Here is a 13281-nt window from a genome sequence, read left to right as displayed (position 1 = left end):
TGAAATAGTGTGGAAGGCCATTACAACTTCTTCTGTGATTAATTTATCTTCTTCATCTAAATTCCCTAACCAAAAAATTATTATTTTTATCAGTTTCTTTGGTGTGAGTTGAGGAAATCATACATTTCCTATGCTTAGCTATACTACGTTGGTTTATATCTGACTTTTTACCATTTTCAATATTGAATGAACCATTGGATACTGCTCAAAAAGCTTCAAAAGGACTTTTTCCTCACTTAATAACTGTCTACTGTTGAAAAAAATTTATCACAAAATTTACACCTGTGTTTTAGCAGTTTGAGGTTTAAATACACACAAATAAAAAACAGATACTAGCAACCACTGCAAGAATTGAAAAGATTGAATTTGAAAATCTCATAGTTCATCCGTTACATGTCAGCATGCATAGATGAACCATGAGAACTTGCAGACTAACAATAAATTGTTCTGGATATCCAACGCAAATAAGGTAAACTTCTCATTTACCTGTGACGGAGAGTAGTACTTGTAAGATGCAATCTTCCGCAATAAAGCCAGAGCTTCGGGAAGGTTTTGAGAAGCTTGGAATTCAGGAATTGGCAGACACTGAGAAGCAGGAATGTTGAGGGACTGACAGACTTTCAGCATGCTCCAGTGCTCACTGGACTAAGGCTGCTTTCAAACTGTGGTAGCTGGAGGGAGCACTTGCTGATTGGGTTGTCTAGAAGCATGGAGCTGTCACTGACTAGCTGCTTTTAGGAGGAGGGGATTTAATCACTGATTGGCTAACTTTGGGGAGGTGGCTATCACTGATTGGCTGTTTCAGGACTGTGGGTTTATCACCCAGTGATAATTGAATATATTTCTATGATTTTCTTATCAGTTCTCTTAGTGCACATGGAGGGGTAGAATTTCTGTGTCACAGCGGGTACATATCTTTAAACTTTCCTATGTAATTCCAAAGGGTTTTCCAAAGTGGCCGCATCATCTTACACTCCCATCAACAGTATATAAAGAATTACATTTTAAGCTTTGTTCAGTGGCAGTAGCTTAGCCAATGAGGTTTATCTACAGCACAATTATTGCTAATTGAAAACTTTTCCCAATACCCCACATGACGACTTGAAATATGGTCGGCATTGGTAATTTTTGACAGTCTCTATGGAGAATGAACAACAACAACAAAAAAGAATTACATTTAAAAAAATTTACCAATATGATATTATGTGATTGTATAGGTCAGGGTTCTCCAGAGAGACAGAATCAGTAGGATAGATAGATGATAGATAGATGATAGATAGATAGATAGATAGATAGATAGATAGATGGATGGATGGACGGACGGACGGACGGACGGACGGACGGACGGACAGACAGACAGACATAGACAAGAGGAAACTTATTATGGAAATTGGCTCATGTGATTATGGAGTCCAAGAAGTCCCACAATCTGACCTCTGCAAGTTGGAGAACCAGGAAAGCTTGTGGTATGATTAAGTCTGAGTCCAAAGGCCTTAAAACGAAGGGAGCCAGTAATGTAACTACCAAGCTGAGAGCAAAGGCCTGAAAACTGAGGGTGGGGGTGGGGGAGCACACTGGTATATGTCCACGTGTCCAAAGGCCCAAGAACCAGGAGCTTCTATGTCCCAGGGCAGGAGAAGAAGGTGTCCTAGCCCCAGAAGAAAGAGAAAAAATTCTCCTTCCTCTGCCTTTTTGTTCTATTTGGGTGGGCCTCATGCCTGTTCACATAGGTAAGGGTGAATCTTCTTTACTCAGTCTACTATTCAAATGCTAATCTCTTCACACCCTCACAGACACTCCCAGAAATAATGCTTTACCAGCTCTCTAGGTACCCCTTAGCCCAGTCAAATTGACAAATTAAAATTAACCATCTATTGACTTTTGGCATAAAAACAGACACGTGGACCAACAGAACAGAATAGAGAACTCAGAAATTAATCCATGTATTTACAGCCAACAAAGGTGCCAAGAACATACATTGGGTAAAGGACAGCCTCTTCAATAAATGGTGCTGGGAAAACTGGACATATATGTGTAGAAGAATGAAACTAGACCCCTATCTCTTGCCATATACCAAAATCAACTCAACATGGATGAAAGAGTTAAATATAAGACCTGAAACTATAAAACTAATAGAAGAAAACAGAGGGAAAATATTTCAGGATGTAGGACTGGGCAAAGACTTTATAAATAAGACCTCAAAAGTACTGGCAACAACAACAAAAATAAACAAATGGGATTATATCAAACTAAAAAAGCTTCTGCACAGCAAAGGAAACAATCAACAGAGTGAAAAGACAACCTACAGAATGGGAGAAAGTATTTGCAAATTACGCATCTAACAGGAGGTTAATATCCAGAATATACAAAGAACTCAAACAATTTAATAGTAAAAAACCAAATAATCTGATTAAAAATGGGCAAAGGAGCTAAATAAGCATTTCTCAAAGGAAGATATACAAATGGCAAAAAGACACATGAAAAATGCTCAACATCACTCAGCATCAGGGAAATGCAAATCAAAACCACACTGAAATATCATCTCACCCCTGTTAGATTGGCCATTATCAGAAAGACAGAACAACAAATGCTGGTGAGGATGTGGAGAAAGGGGAACCCTCCTACACTGTTGGTGGGACTGTAAACTAGCGCAGCCATCATGGAAAACAGTATGGAGGTCTCTCAAACAACTACAGATAGAACTACCATATGATCCAGCAATCCCATTGCTGGGTGTATACCCAAGGGAATGGAAATCATCATGCCAAGGGATACCTGCACTTCCATGTTTATTGCAGCTCTATTTGCAATAGCCAAGAGTAGCAACCAACCTAAATCCATCAATGTCCATCAATGGATGATTGGATAAGGAAAATGTGGCATATACAAACAATGGAAAACTTCTCAGCCATAAAAAAGAATGAAATTCTGCCACTTGCAGTAGCATGGTTGATTTTGGAGAAAATTATGTTAAGTGAAATAAACCAGGCACAGAAAAAGAAATACCACATGTTCTCACTCATAGTGGCAGCTAAAAATAAATAAATAAATAAATAAACAAATAAGCTGAACTTTCAGGAGAGAGTAGAACTGTGGTTACTAGAGGAAAGGGGAAGGGGGAGGGGGGTGAGTGAGAGGTTGGTTAAGTGACACAAAACAGCTAGATAGGAAATATAAGTTCTATTGGAGTACAGTCAAGCTAAGCATCTATAACTGACAATAATTTACTGCATGTTATCAAATGACTAGAAGAGAGGAGATTGACTGTCCTCATCACAAAGAAATGATTAAGTTTGGAGATGATGAATATGCTAATTACCCTGATTTGATCATCACACATTGTAGACATGTATTGAAATTTAAATTCAGCTCTTACCTCACAAATATGTATAATCAATATGTTTCGATTTAAAAAAAAGAAAAAAGTCACAATAAATAATTAACAATCTGGAAAAAAATAATAAAATTAACCATCATAGTGATGTCCCTCTTTATTGTTTTAATTTGCTTTTCCCCATGAATAATGAGGTGGAACATCTTTCATGTTTATTGGACATTTGGGCATCCTCTTCTCTACGGTGTCTGTTCAAATCTTTTGCCCACTTGTCTATTGACTTTCAGAAGCTTGGGGCTGTCGTTGCTTTGCTAACTCCCAGAAATTTAGTCACTGGAGTGAGGCTATCGCTGATTGGCTAATTTTCAGAGCATGTTTATGGATCCAAAGCTATCTCAAATGACCAGTGTTTACTTGATCACAGCTTGGGACTTTGGCCACCAGACAGTCTTTTCCTTTTTTCAATATGAAAAATAAGTATTTTTAATCCTCAGTCACCCCTTTTGGTCTTCAGCCAAACCCACAGGAGAGACCATAAGGGATTGTGCAGATCTTTATTTGGAGAGGTATGATTTTCAGTAGTGTTGCCATTTAGGTGATTTAAGAGCCAATTACTGTGGCTGGAAAATACCTCCAACTGCTGAGTTTTTGCAATTTATTGGAAAAAGCTAAATACAGGATTTGGGGGGCATCCTGACAAAGTCTATACAGGACACCTGGCAGCCATACCTTGGGCCCAGATGCCATATGTTTAGAAAAATGTGATTCATAACACTGATGCACTACAGTGTAACATGAACACCAACAAAACTGCGTGCCAGGCCAAGAAATAGAGCAAGGAGATGTCAGCAAATTTCTTCTGTAAAGGGCCAAATAGTAAATATTTTAGGTTTTGAGAGACACCAGGTGGTATCTGTCACCACTAGTTAACTCTGTCATTGTTATGAAAATACCCATAGACAATAAGGTAAATCAATGAGGGTGGCTGTGTTTGAATAAAACTTAATAAATGGAAACTGAAATTTGAATTTCTTATAATTTTCAAGTCACAATATATTATTTCTTTTTTTGTTGTTTGTTTCCTTGTTTTTGTTTTTTATTTTTGTTTTGTTTTGTTTGGGTGGCTGGCCGGTTTGGTGATCTTTATTCTTTTTTAAGCATTTAAAGAGGTAAGAACCCTTCAGATCCTAAAACAGCATGGTACCAGCATAAAAATAGACACTTGGACCAGTGGAGCAGAATAGAGAACCCAGAAATCACCCCTCAGGCTTACAGCCATCTGATATTTGACAAAGGGAACAAAAACATACATTGGGGAAGACTGCCTCTTCGATAAATGGTGTTAGGAAACTTGGATATCCATATGCAGAAGAATGAAACTAGACATGCACCTCTCACCATATACTAAAATCAACTCAAAATGGATTAAAGACTTAAGTAAAAGACCTGAAACTGTAAAATTACTAAGGGAAAATATAGGTGAAACACTTCAGGAACTAGGTCTGGGCACAGACTTTATGAACATGAGCCCGAAAGCACAAGCAACAAAAGAAAAAATAAACAAACAGGACTATATCAAACTAAAAACTTTTGCACAGCAAAGGAAATAATTAACAGAGTGAAACGACAACCTACAGAGTGAGAGAAAATTTTTGCTAACTGTGCATCTGACAAGGGATTAATATCCATAATATACAAGGAACGCAAGCAATTATACAGTAAAAAACCAAATAACCCAATTAATAAATGGGCAAAGGAACTGAATAGACATTTCTCAAAGGAAGACATACAAATGGCCAACAGGCACATGAAAAAATGCTCAACATCACTAGTCATCAGGGAAATGAAAATTAAAACCACATTGAGATATCATCTCATCCCAGTTAGACTGGCTATAATCAAAAAGAATGAGAAATTCTCACTTATTGGTGGGAGCTAAAAATTAATATATAAATTCACACACACACATACACACATACACACACAAACGGGGGGGGGTAAGAAGATACAACAACCACAATTATTTGAAGTTGATACAACAAACAAACAGAAAGGACATGGTTGGGGGAGGGGGGGAGGGAGAAGGGAGGGAGGTTTTGGTGATGGGGAGCATTAATCAGCTACAATGTATATCGACAAAATAAAATTAAAAAAAAAAAAAAAGAATGAGAATAACAAATGTTGGTGAGGATGTGGAGAGAAGGGAATGCACCTACACTCTTGGTGGGGCTGTAAATTAGTACAACCACTATGGAAAACAGTATGGAGGTTTCTCAAACAACGACAGATAGATCCTCCATATGATCCAGCAATCCCTCTTCTGGGTATATACCCAAAGGAATGGAAATCATCATGTCGAAGGGACACCTGCACTCCCATATTCATCGCAGCTCCATTCACAATAGCCAAGATATGGAAACAACCTAAATGTCTATCCATGGATGACTGGATAAGGAAAATGTGGTACATATACACCATGGAAAACTACTCTGCCATAAAAAAGAATGAAACTCTCCCATTTGCAACAACATGGATGAGCTTGGAGAAACTTATGTTGAGTGAAATAAGCAAAGCGCAGAGGGATAAATACTGCATGTCCTCACTCATAAGTGGGAGCTAAGGGAGAAAGAAGGAAGGAAAGAAAGACCACGGTGGTGTGTTGGACTTGCAGAGGGAGAGAACATACCTAGGGATACAAAGTGGAGTGGGGAAGGGGGGATGGGGAGGGAGGTCGGGATAATTGAGGGGATAATTGGGTGGGGGACACAGGGTATAATCACAATTTGTGGTAATGGACATGCTGCCAGTATGGATCTGGCCATCACTTCTTAGGCACGAGTGGTAACAATTTGCTTTGTACGCCATGAATATTCATAACCAATAAAAACAAAACATTAAATAAATAGATAAATAAATAAATAAATAAAAATAATGAGGTAGGAACCCTTCAGATCCCCATACCGGCCAGCCACAAAAAATAAAATTAAAAAATAAAAATAAAGAGGTAAAATCCATTGTTGGTATTATGGCCATATAGAAACAGGCAGAGGGCTAGATCAGGCACACGAGGTGTGTGTATGTTTAAGGTATACAAAATGATGTTATAAGATACATATATATAGTAAAATGATTACTATAGTGAAACAAAATTAACATATCCATCATCTTACAGAGGTACCTGTTTTCCCCCTGTGGCAAGAGCAGCTATAATCTACTCAGCAAAAATCTTGAATACAATACACTATTATTAACTATAGTCCTCACGTTGTACAGTAGATCTTTCGACTTGATCATCCTACATGTTGGCTAATTTATATCTTTTGACCTATATCTCTCCATTTCCTCCCTCCCCCCAACCTCTGTTTTGTTCTCTATCTCTACATACTTGACTTTTTTTTTAGATTCCAAACATAAGTGAGATCATGCAATATTTTTCTTTCTGTGTCCAGCTTATTTCACTCAACATAATGTCCTCCAGGTCAATCCATAATGTGGCAAATAGTAGGATCTCCTCCTTTTTTAAGACTGGATAATATTTCGGTGTATATATATACCACAATTTCTTTACCCATTTGTCCATTGATGGACACCTAGGTTGTTTCCATATCTTGGTTATTATGAATAATGCTTCAATATACATAGAAGTGCAGATATCTTTACAAGTTAGTGCTTTAATTTCCTTTGGGTATATACCCATAGGAAGAATTGGAAGAATGGTAGCTCTAGTTTTAATTTCTTTAGAAATCTCCATATTGTTTTCCATAACGGCTGTACCAATCTACATTCCCACCAACAGTGCACGATTCCCTTTTCTCCACACTCTTATCAACACTGATCTCTTGTCTTTTTGATAATAACTGTCTTAACAGGTATAAGGTGATATCTCATTGTGGTTATGATTTGCATTTCCCTGATGATTAGTGGCATTGAGCACCTTTTCATATACCTGTTGGCCACTTGTATGTCATCTTTGGAAAAATGTCTACTTGAGTCCTTTGCCCATTTTTAAATCAGGTTATATGTTTTCTTGCTATTGAGTTGTATGAGTTCTTTTAAAATCTTGGATATTAACCCCTTGTCAGATATATGGTTTGCAAATATTTTTTTCCCCAATCTGTAGGTTGCCTTTTCATTTTGCTGATTGTTTCCTTTGCTGTTCAGAAGCTTTTTAGTTTGATGTAGTCCCGTTTACAAAGGTATCTCAAAAAATTCATGGAAAGATTCATGATTTCTTCGATGTGATACCAAAAGCTCAGGCTACAAAAGTAAAAATATGAGGGTACTTCAAAAAGTTCATGGAAAAATAGAATTAAAAGATAATGCAAAATTTTCCATGAACTTTTTGAATACCCCTCATATTTTTACTTTTGTAGCCTGAGCTTTTGGTATCACATCGAAGAAATCATTGCCAAGGCCGATGACAAGGAGATTTCTCCTATGTTTTCCTCTAGGAGTTGTATGGTTTCAGGTCTGACATTTAGGTCTTTTATCCATTTTGAGTTGACTTTTGTGTATGGCGTAAGATAAGGATCCAATTTCTTTCTTTCGCATGTGGAGATCCAGTTTTCCCAGCACCATTTATTTATTTATTTATTTATTTTATTTATTTATTTTTTTTGTCTTTTTCGTGACCGGCACTCAGCCAGTGAGTGCACCGGCCATCCCTATATAGGATCCGAACCCGCGGCGGGAGCATCGCCGCGCTCCCAGCGCCGCACTCTCCCGAGTGCGCCACGGGCTTGGCCCCCAGCACCATTTATTGAAGAGACTATCCTTTCCTCATTGTGTGTTCTTGTTGCCCTTGTCAAAAACTTGTTGACCACACGTGTTTGGATTTGTTTCTGGGCTCTCTATTCTGTTCCATTGGTCTGTGTGTCTGTTTTTAGATGTGTATCTTTAAACTTTCCCAAATAATTCCAAATAGTTTTCCAAAATGGTTGCGTCATTTTACACTCCCATCAACAGTGTGTAAGCAATTACATTTTTAAAAATTTGCCAATCTGATATTATGTGATGTTCCTCTTTGTGGTTTTACTTTTCTTTTCCCTGATACGTAATGAAGTTAAACATCTTTCACATGTTTATTGGACATTTGGAGATCCTCTTCTGTAGGGTGCCTGTTCAAATCTTTTGCTCACTAGTCTATTGGCTACAAAGGATTTTTTAAAATATTTAATTAGTGGCCAACCTTTAAAAAGTAAAAGATACTCTACTAAATTGCAGTATCTGCCTTCTGTTCAGTTACTGGAAGATCTGACCACCTGTACAGCAACAGTAGGCTGGACCTGGTACAGCTGCCCTTCTAGATAGGTCATGGGATCCCCAATGTTGCCTGTGCCCACTGCCAGGTCAACTTCATTCATGAGAGGGCCAGACCCTGCAGGCACTTGAGTTTGGGACATGCTGGGGCAGCCACCCCTGACTCCATCTCCACCTCTTTCTTCACCTTCCCTTGCTATCTGGGCTCTCTGCAAACCTAGAAAAGTCAGGGAGAAATGTGGGTAAGTGTTTCCCACATGCCAGCTGGGGGTTGGCACCAGCTCCCACATTCCTCATGCCCTACATGGAACAATGGCTCTCAGGTAAGTCCTGGATCTCTTCTCCATCCTCATACCTCCGTTGATGGCCCAGGGCCCTGCATGCCCCCGACCTCATCCAGCTGTACAGTCCAGGTGTGATTGGTGAATATTTTCTCAACTTAAATAAAAGTCGTAATGGTAATATTGGTATTAAGCCCTATTCCCATTCATAGGAATGTCTAAATAAAACATCCATTTACCTTGAGTTAATGAAGAGAGCCAGGAAGGGTTTAGTTTGATTTTGTATCTGTAAAATCAACATTAGCAACTTTTAATCTTCAGTGCTTTTCATTACTAAAAAAGGCTCTCTGATGATAGGATGGAGCTGTTTTACAGATCAGGTCCAAACTCAAATGTGATTCTTCCAGAAGAAAACTGTGATTTGATGATCTATGTCCTAGATGGGAAGATGGAATTCTTGGCCCTCTTCCCACATCTTCCTGAACTTGATGCTTCTATGCTACGTTCAGGGCTGGAGTCTGGAGATCTACATTCTGTCTATGTGGCTTTGACCAAGTCACATGTCCCCTATGGGCCTCAGTTTTTCCATCTGTCCAGTAGGGAGCCAGAAGCACCATTCTAATTTGTCACAGAGTCACAGGTTTGTTGGGAGGTTACAAGACAGTGAAAATGAAGTATGTCTGAGTAATGAAATCAGCTCTCTCAGAACATAACACATTTTAAAATTATTATTACACAGAAGTTGTTTCTGTGGAGCAAAGTTGGTGGTAATGCCAGTGTGTTAGTTGCTCTATCTGCCATAACAGAACACCAAAGACTTCGGGGCTTAAACAACATTTATTTTCTCACAGTTCTAGAGGCTGAAAATCCAAGATCAAGGTGCCGGCAGGGTTGGTATCTTCTGAGGCCTCTCTCCTTGGCTTGCAGATGGCTGCCCTCTTCCTGTGTCTTCACATGGTCTTTTCTCCATCTGTGTGCATGACTGTGTCCTAATCTCCTCTTTTTCTAGGGACACCAAATGATTGGTTTAGGGCCCACCTTATCAGTCTCATTTTAACTTAATCACCTCTTTAAAGACCCTGTCTCCAAACACAGTCATATTCTGAGGTATTGGGGGCTTTAGCATACGAATTAGAGGAGGACACAATTTAGTCCATAATAGCCAGAGATAAATTTTACCTGTTTGTCTAGGATGGGGGAAGAGGAGGAGGGGGTAGGATGGATCTGGGCTGTGCTAGTTTGCTTTGGGGACACCTCAACAGGGATGGACACGTTGCTCAACAAATGGTGGCCATGGGCATCAGTATAGGCTTTGTCAATGAAAACACATCATCATAACCTTATTGTTTGGGTTAAAAAAAATTTAAATGTAGAGGATGTTGTGAAAAATTTAAACGTAGAGGATGTTGTGAAAAAAAATGCTCATTATAAAAAATGCAAAAAGTTCAGAAAAGCACAGAAATGAAAGCTTTTTAAAAAAAAAAGTCAGTCGCAATCCCACTACCAAGAGATAGCCGTTATTGGCGCCATACTGTCCACATGTACACGGATAGAAGGCGAGATGCTGGTAGAGAGACAGTCAGAGAGGTGGAAAGAAACAAAAGCAATGTATACAAATGGGCTCGTACCACCCATACATTCTACGTCAGTTCAAGTAAAAGGTGTTAGGGGTTTTTTCAATTGAATTAACAGAAGAAAAATAAATAGGTGCTGTATTAGTTTCTTATTGCTGCTGTAACAAATTGCCACAAACTTAGTGGCTGAAAGCAGCATGAATTTACTAACATACCAACCTGGATGTGGAAAGTCCAACACAGGTCTTACTGGGCTCAAATCAAGGCACCTGCTGGGCTGTGTTCCTTTCTAGAGGCTCTAGGGGAGAATCTGTTGTCTAGCGTTTTCCAGCTTCGAGAGGCCTCCACCTTCCTCAGCTCATGGTCTTCTTCCTCCAGCTTCAAAGCCAGCAACTGCAGTTGAGTCCTTCTCAAATCGCATCACTTCTGCCTCCCTCTTCTACTTTTGAGGACCCTTGTGGTGACATCAGGTCCACCGGATAATCCAGGATGATCTTCCTATTTTAAGGTCAGCTGATTAGCAACCTTCATTCCCCTTTGCCAAGTAATATAACATATTCCCAGGTTCTATCTACCACAGATGCAAAATGTCAAAAACTGCTGAGCCTCACCCACATTTTTTATCACAACATCCTCTACGTTTAAATTTTTCATAAGCCTCTATGTTAAAAAAAAAAAAAGATGATGAAAAACCTTTATCAGATAAGATGCTTTTGTCTGCAAATAACAAACCAACTTGAAGCAGCTTGACCAATAAATAAGAGAACAGATGCGCTTACAAAAGAGGAGGTGAGCTTCGGGCTGGCTCAGCGTGGGCCTGGAAGCCCCAAATTACTGCTGCCTCTCTCCTCTCTCTATCCCGAGGCTGCCAGGACTTCTGGGTGCTCAGAATAACTAACATTTGCAAAGCACCTACTACCTCAACTAGAGGACACAGGGTGCCCCAGAGAGGTCAGGTGACTTGCGTGAGGCCATACCACCAGCGAGTGGCATAGCTGCGATTCCAGCCCAGCCGCCAAACTCTATGGGGCCGGGCTCGTAAGCACCGCTCCACACTGACCCGTGCAGGGGGTGCCCTGCAGTCTGGAGGTCTGCTTTCCTTCCTGAGTGAGGGGGCTGGCCGCCCAGGTCTCCCAGCCAGGTAAGGGGCTGCCTCTTAGCCTACGCATTATGTGCAACTATGAGCCATACAGCCTGTGAAGCACCCAGGACATTCACAGGCTGCCTATTTCTTTATTTTCCCTCTGCCTGGCTGGGCTAGCTGTGGCCTCTGGAAGCCAGGGTGGTACTGAGGGAGCAGGCAAGCTTCAGCTGGAACCTCACCAGGCCTGGCGTCCTGACAGGAGCTGGGAGGAGAAGGTCTGAACCTTGCAGGTCTAGGCACAGCACCCTCAGCCACCTGTCCATCACCCTAAGGTCCAGCTATCCTGGACTACTGAGTTTTCCCCAACCACCCTTATTTGTTCTCGTTTCCAAGAGCTTCACACACGCTGTTTCTTCAGCCAGAACATTCTGTCTCCCTTTCTTCTCCTGGGCTAACTCTTTATCCTTCAGGCTTCAACTGAAATGTCCCCTTCTCCCCAAGGACACCTTTCTGGCGTCTTTCACTGTGGGAGGCTAAATAGTGGTCTTCCAAAAGACATTTACATCCTAATCTCTGGAACCTGTGAATGTGACCTTACATGGCATCAAAGGACTTTGCAGATGGGATTAAGTTAAGGATCTGGAGACAGGGAGATTATCCAGATGGACCCTAAATGTGCTCACAAGTGTCCTTATAAGAGGTAGGCAGAGGGGGATTTGAGATCAACAGAAGAGGAGAAGACACACACACAGTGGAGGAGGTAACGTGACCACGGAGGCAGAGACTAGAGTGCTGTGGCCACAAGCCAAGGAGTTCCGGCAGCCACCAGAAGCTGGAAGAGGCCAGGAATAGATTCTCCCCTAGAGCCTCCAGAGGGAGCACAGCCCTGCCCACACCTCTGTTTTGAACTTCCAGCTTCCAGAACTGAGAGAACACATTTCTGATGTTTACGACACCTGGTTTGGGGAATTTGTTACAACAGCCCCAGGACAGGAGCACACCACCTTTGGCTCTGTGGGCTGGGCCTCATCTGCACTCCCACGGCTCTGCTTCCCTTTGATAACACTCCTGATGAGCAATAGTAACTGCTTGTTTAACTGCAGACTCACTCGCCAGATTCTACGCTGTAGGACAGAAGCAGGGCTGCTGTGTTCCCGGTTATACCCCCAGCACCTGGCACCAAGCCAGGTACACAATAGGTGCTCAATAGATAATTTATTTGGTTTTTTTTTTCAATAAATAATTTAAAAGGAGGAAAGGAAGAGAGTGTGGGTAGAAGGGAGGGAGGCTCAGGGAGATGGGGCATCCACTTAAGCTTTGGGTTTTCTTGCAGGGAAGGTGGGAAACAAACTCTGTGGCCCTGAGACAGGAAGAGCGGGATTACCTCTGAGCTCCACTTGCAAGTGGCAGTGAAACGTCGGACAGAGGGAGGCTGGAAGGCCACCAGAACATCTGCTCCTTCCCAGGGCCTCCAAGGCAGGGGTATGGGCTCCAAGTGGCAGCAGCATCAAGGAAGGCCTCAGCTGCAATGAGGGCATTAGCCTGGTCAAGGGGGAGCCTTCCCTGTCTTTCTCTGGCAGCTCCTGAATCCGCAGTCCCAGATCGCAGACTTCACTTTTCTTTTCTGTCCTCCTTCAACCCGCTCAGCCTCAGCAGTTTAGAGCCATAAAGTCCAGCAGAGGCCATCTTGTCTAACCCCCTCACTGACAAATAAATGGGCAAACTGAGACACCAAGAGAGCAGGGACCT

The 13281-nt window shown here is 41.1% G+C and overlaps 1 non-coding gene across 1 annotated transcript; it reads left to right on the top strand.

The window, feature by feature from the left end:
* The first annotated feature begins 1007 nt into the window (after positions 1 to 1007).
* On the top strand, positions 1008 to 1147 carry LOC134368732 (U4 spliceosomal RNA). Its single transcript, XR_010022448.1, has one exon. It is a non-coding gene; the product is annotated as a U4 spliceosomal RNA (small nuclear RNA).
* Positions 1148 to 13281: the final 12134 nt, after the last annotated feature.

This window comes from Cynocephalus volans, chromosome X, assembly GCF_027409185.1.
Source record: "Cynocephalus volans isolate mCynVol1 chromosome X, mCynVol1.pri, whole genome shotgun sequence".
NCBI classification, from domain to species: Eukaryota; Metazoa; Chordata; class Mammalia; order Dermoptera; family Cynocephalidae; genus Cynocephalus; species Cynocephalus volans.
Note: the sequence above shows the minus strand (reverse complement) of the source record. Positions and strands in the feature narration are given on the sequence as shown.